We start from the raw sequence: 6298 nt of genomic DNA on the forward strand, positions 1-6298 counted from the left end.
CTCTCCATGCATGAGAACCACTGTAACAGCCCTATGGTGGCTGATATTATCATATTAATGGACTGAAGTAAGCTTATTTCCTTAAAATGGAAATTAGTATTGGGGCTTTTAAAAGCAGTATCAACAGTGACTAAAGCAATATTAATATATTATTTGACACAGGAAAACACATGCATTTATTTTGGGAGTGTGCACAGAAACAGTAAATAGTCCTGGCCTATATATGCACTTATATATATTCACTTTTGGAGTCATGGCTAATTTCTTTTTCTCCGTGACTCCTTGATGAATTCTTCAGTCTGAAGTGTCACGTGTGAGCGATCATCCGTGTTGGGAGGCGTGAAGGCCAAGGTGAGTATGAAAGGGCAGCTTTTCACTCAAACAGTCGCACACAGTCATCACTACGCAACCTTTCATTCCCTCACCACGTGTTTGACACGGACTGATATATTCATTGGCTGCATTTTTTTTTACACCACAGCAATATCTGACTCTTTGGTCTTCCACTGGTGAGGTTAATCTGTTCACATGGACCGCTGATGACCTGCGATCGAGTCTTGAAACCAGTTAACAAACCCAGAGCTGCGCACACAACAGCCCAGCAGGAAAACATTTAGTGCTGGCTTCAGGAAGTCATTTGTAATAGAAGAATCTCTATTGATAGCACCGTTTTTTCCACGTACTGTCTGCCTGCTATAAGTAGGGATATGATAAGGAGTGTGTACAAGGATAATGGGAGCTGCTACAGTTAATGCAAACGCCACAAAGTTCACTGATATAAAGATGAACAAAAAGCATTATCGAGCTACTTTACTGTGAGTTGAATTTGCAAAGTTAGAGAACTTGAAAGAAAGGTGCAGGAGAGTTTTAAATCCTAAAACGGGTCAATGTTTAAAACAAAACAATGGATCCTACAATTCCCATAATGTAATTTGATGCTGAATTCCTGTACCCATCTAATTCACTATATATGCATTTCTATACAATACAGCTCAAACATCACACTTGGTATACAGTAGTTTTACATAAACCTTTGCAACAGTAACAGCTGAATAACAAACCTTTTGGAACTGGTTCTATAGCATTTTTTCCCCCTCTATAATATGAATATAGTATTGAATTTGTTCTGTATTTTCATGGAAATAGTGCCTTTGTTTTGATGTATTTTGCAAGGCAAATGTGCCGAGGTGAATGTCAACAGACATTTTGACTTGTCATAGCAGGAAAAAGCACACATTTCCATAAGGATGCATCAGTTCCATTATGTGTTCCAGTCAAACATGACATTAACCCAGCAGGCTCAATACCAGAGGGCCTGTACAGCACAGCGGGATTGAGGGCCAGAGAGGCAACTTTAGGTTTGGGAACTGGTTTTTCAGGGCTACGATGGTGGCGCGCTCACACATCACCATGGTAGCTTATGCTGGATTAGATTAGAAAGTCTTTATTGTCCCAATTTGCACAATTTGATTTGCAACAGCAGTCGACTGTCGTGTCTGTCAAGTTTCTGTTCATGTCTGCACATTATGTCTCGTCTTTCCTGTTTTTATTTTGAAATCACTTCACTGGGTGTTCTGTTCTAGCTTTACTTCCTGTACCTGTCTTGTCTCACCTGCCCCCTGATTACCTCCCGGCACCTGTTTCCCATCTCCCCTCATTACCTCGTGTATATTACCCCGTGTGTCTCACTGTCTCGTCGCCAGTTCGTTGCACTTCACAGTCCTCGTACCAGTGTTACTCAAGTTAAGTCACAGTCTGTTTGATCTCGACCTTGTTTCTGCTTTTTGGACCTTGCCTTTGCCTGCCGATTCTTGGATACTTCTGCCTGTTGGACTGGTTTCCTGTGTACCGAACCCTGACTGCCATTAAACCCGTCTTATGCCTGAACCTACTGAGTCAAGCATTTGTGTCCACCCATTCTGTTAGTGAGTTCATGACATCGACGACGAAATTCATACCATAAAACAGTACAATGCATAGAAACATAGATATAAATAATAAATGCCATCAGGTGAGATATCATGACCACATGCAGTGCAAGGACACAAGCCTAAAGCTTATTTAAACACCTTACAGCTGAGGGAACAAATGATCTGAGGTATTTGTTTGAGTTGGCCCTCTTAGGGAAGGTATACCTCTTTCAAGATGGCACAAGTCTGCACACCTGTTGTGCTGTTTTCTGTTTGTATTACAGTTTTACTTTTATACTGGCTCACATCGTTTTTTTTTTTCAAGTCACCACTTCTCATATAGCATATTTGCATCAAAAGTGCTTTCCAGTGAAGAATATGAAAGAATATATGGTTTAAATTAACATAAGTTTAGATATTGGGGGTAAGACCCTATGGTGTTATTTATTATGTGAATTTACTTGAGTAATTTACATATAGAGGTTAAAACCCCATAAAAATTCTATAAAATGCTACCTTACCTGACTGTAAAACATATTAAAGCTGAAACCCTACAGTTACAGTGTTTTTGCAGAGTTTACTGTTATATTTAGTTCCTTTTTAAAAGCATTTCACACAATAGTTCACATCCAAATTGATATTTTCCCTGGAAATCATCACACATTCAAACACACCCGTGTGATACAAATATTGCTAGAATAAATGTTGCTCACCCCCTCTGGTGTTGTGGATATTTGATGTCCACCGAGAACAAATGTCAACAAGGTGTCTAAGAAAGTACAGAAAAAAAACCTTATGTCCAGAGAGAATTATGGAGTTTTGTTTTCTCAGGCTAAATGAATCCAAGGACTTCCATGGGGAGTCTACATTGTAAACATGGAACACTAGTTAGTTTAGGAATGTTTTTTCAAAACAATATGCCATCATCCATCCATCCATCCATTATCTATACACCGCTTAATCCTCACTCGGGTTGCGGGGGGCTGGAGCCTATCCCAGCTGACTTAGGGTGAAGGCAGGGGACACCCTGGACAGGTCACCAGTCTATCACAGGGCTACACTTAGAGACAGACAACCAAGCACACTCACATTCACACCTACGGACAATTTAGAATCACCAGTTAACCTCAACATGTTTTTGGACTGTGTGGGAGGAAGCCGGAGAACCCAGAGAGAACCCACGCTGCACGGGGAGAACATGCAAACTCCACGCAGAAAGATCTGGTGCCCCCACCGGGACGCGAACCGGCGACCTTCTTGCTGTGAGGCAACAGTGCTACCAACTGCGCCAATATGCCAACATGTGAACGACAAAACTAACATTAGTTTGCTCAAAGCTAACTGGCTCTATGGCAAAATTATTCTACATTATTATTAATTATTTTTTTCATTGTTGAACTGCTACAGCTGAGAATGACATTGAAGCTAATAAAAATGCTCAATTCATCAAGTCAATTTTACCAACATGCCTCAAACGACATAGCGTAGGGCCTTTATCCTGAGTCCCTCGATTCAGATGTGATAAAACATTGCTTTTAATCAGCTTCACAAACATGACTAACCTGCTTCTAAGGATTTATTTTTTTTTTTTCACACTGTGCACACGTGTTGTTGTGTTCTCCAGCAGCAACTAGGAAACACATTTATCAAAAGTGGGAGGAAAGGCAAGTATATGCACTCTAACCAGATGAGATGCTCTGCAAAGTAGCTGCAATCCAAACTCTCTGAGTTTCCAGCAGTTTAGTTGCAGAAATTTTTTTTTTTTTTTAAAACGTTGCCATGGAAACTAAAACCTGGTAGTTGTCGAGATAGAGGAGCAAAACAAAAAGATGCAGATAAAGTCAGGAACAAAATAAGGACAGAAAAAGGGAGAATGGAGCATTTAATTCAGATGCCTTTAGTTCATAAGGTTGATATAAATGCTCACGGCTTTGCAAGAAATGGCGCAAAACTGACCTCAACTTAAACATCCGACGTTTGTAATTCCTGCTCCTGTGTGAGATCAGGCTGCTGTTAAAGTAGCAGCACGCACAGCAAACCAAACTTGCAGCAGCCTCGGTTTCAGCCTCTAAGGTCTGTTCCTGGAGCGAGTGGAAGACTTAGCAGGATACTTGTGATTCTCTAATGAACCATCTGTCTCATCAGCTGAACATCACAGCTTTTTATTTTTATTTATTTATTTTTTTAAAGGTGTTTGATGCTGACAAAACTGGAAATCTCCATATGTTAACACGCAGGGTTGTTTTTTTTCTTTCCCGTGTGTCTATGAGAGTGACAACAAAAGTACAGAACATATGTATGCTTTACGGTTTTAGTTTCCTGCACGGGGAGACAAAGTGGGATGACGAGCGAAAGAAACACAAGTGGGTTGCACTAAATGAAAATTGAGACGTATACCTCAAGCATGAAAGTTCTTTTAGGATCTGGATCATGTAACGTAGTGTAAATATATGTTCTTTGCATTACAAAAGGGATAAATGTTTTAGATAAAGTTAATTTAATGAGTCATACACTGCAAAAAAAGAAAAGTTGGGTCAACTCAAAATTTCAAGGCAACAAATTTCGATAAAATTTTGAGTTGGACGATTAAACTAAATATTTTAAGTTTTGCTTCTAAGCATTGCTCAACTCTGAATTTTGATTTTTATCAACTCAATGGCAAGTTCCACTAACTTGTAATTTTACATTGTAATAACTGTTAATCCTTACTTCAGGTAACTTTCTCCTAAGTTGGACTAACTCATCATTTTACATTGTAATAACTTTTAATTGTTATGGTAGATTAAATAAAATGTCGGCTAACGTTGCGACCACAATTTTGAGTTGAGCAGGAATTACTGTAATACAACACCAACAAGTGAGAAGACAACATGTTGTCATGTTTGAATAGGACACGCTAATGTTACTGGCTTAACTGCTGCAGCCCTGCTAGCATCAAGTAGCCGCTAACCGCTAAGGACGGAAAAACCTTGTGTTTAAATGTTGAAAATGTGTAGGTTGCTTTCTCCATTATGACACAACTCAAAATAAAATTCCCATATGGTTTAATGTTAAAATAAATGAAATTAAAGGTTGTTTAAAACTTAGCCGTGCAGACTTCAGCCCGCGGCAGCAGCACACAGCCTCAAAACTTGGAAGTGAAAAATGCCAACTCAGAAAATTGACTTTCCCGCATTTCACATCAAAGAAAAATGAGTTGACAGAACTGTTGTCCCTTGAATTGAACCACAACGTATGGATTTAAGTATTAACAACTCACCAAATTATTTTAGAGCATTCAACTGTCTTGTTCTGTTGTGCTAACTTAGATTATTGTCTTAAATGTCAATAATTTATATTTTCAAGTTTTACCAACAAAAATTACTGTTTTAGGCCAAAAAATACAAGTTGACTTTTTTGCAGTGTAGGTCAGACTAAGACATACCAAGAACTTTTTTTTGGTGCAAATGTGTCAAGACAAAGGTAGTTATGAAGCACGTGCAGGCAGGCAGGAGTCACAGCTACTGTATCGGTTTACTGTTTGCGAGGTCCATCTCCATCTTAGAATTGTGCAAATAAGGCTGGAGGCATGTAGAATCTTTTAACAAGTTTGGTTTTTTTTTACTGAGGAGGTTTGCAGGTCAGTTTTATGGGTACATTTTTCCACCTCTGAAAAACCGGCCTTGTAAACTTGCAAAGAAAAAGTTTTTCTTTAGTTTGGACCTTCTTCAAATTTGTAAGTTCTTCCTTACAATAAAATAGCTAGATACCAAGAGGAAGAAATGGCTTGAGGAGGAGATGGAGGGAGAAGAACAATCCTATAACCAGTGACAGAAACACATGGATCCAGAGGAGGACATGAAGAAAAACGACAACCGGAGTGGGAGGACGGCAAAGGAGTAGCCAAGAGAAAATAGATACAGCTAGAAATAAGACAGTAGCTGTGAGGCAAAAGGGTCGAGAAGGTTCCACGGGCAAGCGACAGAGCTGTGCACTTACTAAATAACTAAACCAGACTTTTAAAAAGCCACATTCTCTGCAAGTGGAGTCTGGGGTAACCTTAGGTATAGATGGAAGAGCAGTCCCACTGGAGGCAAAGGGAGGCACATGTCAACTTGCTTGACCCTATTTCCAAAAAAAAAAAAAATGCCTTCCCCTTCACCTCTCTCTATCTCCAGAGTGTGTGTGATTTTTTTATTTTTTTTATTTTTAGTCAGCTCGGGGCAGCTGAAAAAGACTGGAGCATCTCACAGGGGAGCATGCTGAGAACCTCTGCTTTCTCCACTGCAACCTCTTTGCTCCACTGAGAGGTTTAAAGAATGTCGGTGGGTGGTCAGAATGTTTTCAGAATTTTGTTTGGAGTAATTTTATCTGGCATTGCACAGTAGCTTAGCAAGTATTTTTGTCTC

Source organism: Stegastes partitus, unplaced genomic scaffold, assembly GCF_000690725.1.
Source record: "Stegastes partitus isolate 25-593 unplaced genomic scaffold, Stegastes_partitus-1.0.2 Scaffold1138, whole genome shotgun sequence".
In the NCBI taxonomy this organism is placed as follows: Eukaryota; Metazoa; Chordata; class Actinopteri; family Pomacentridae; genus Stegastes; species Stegastes partitus.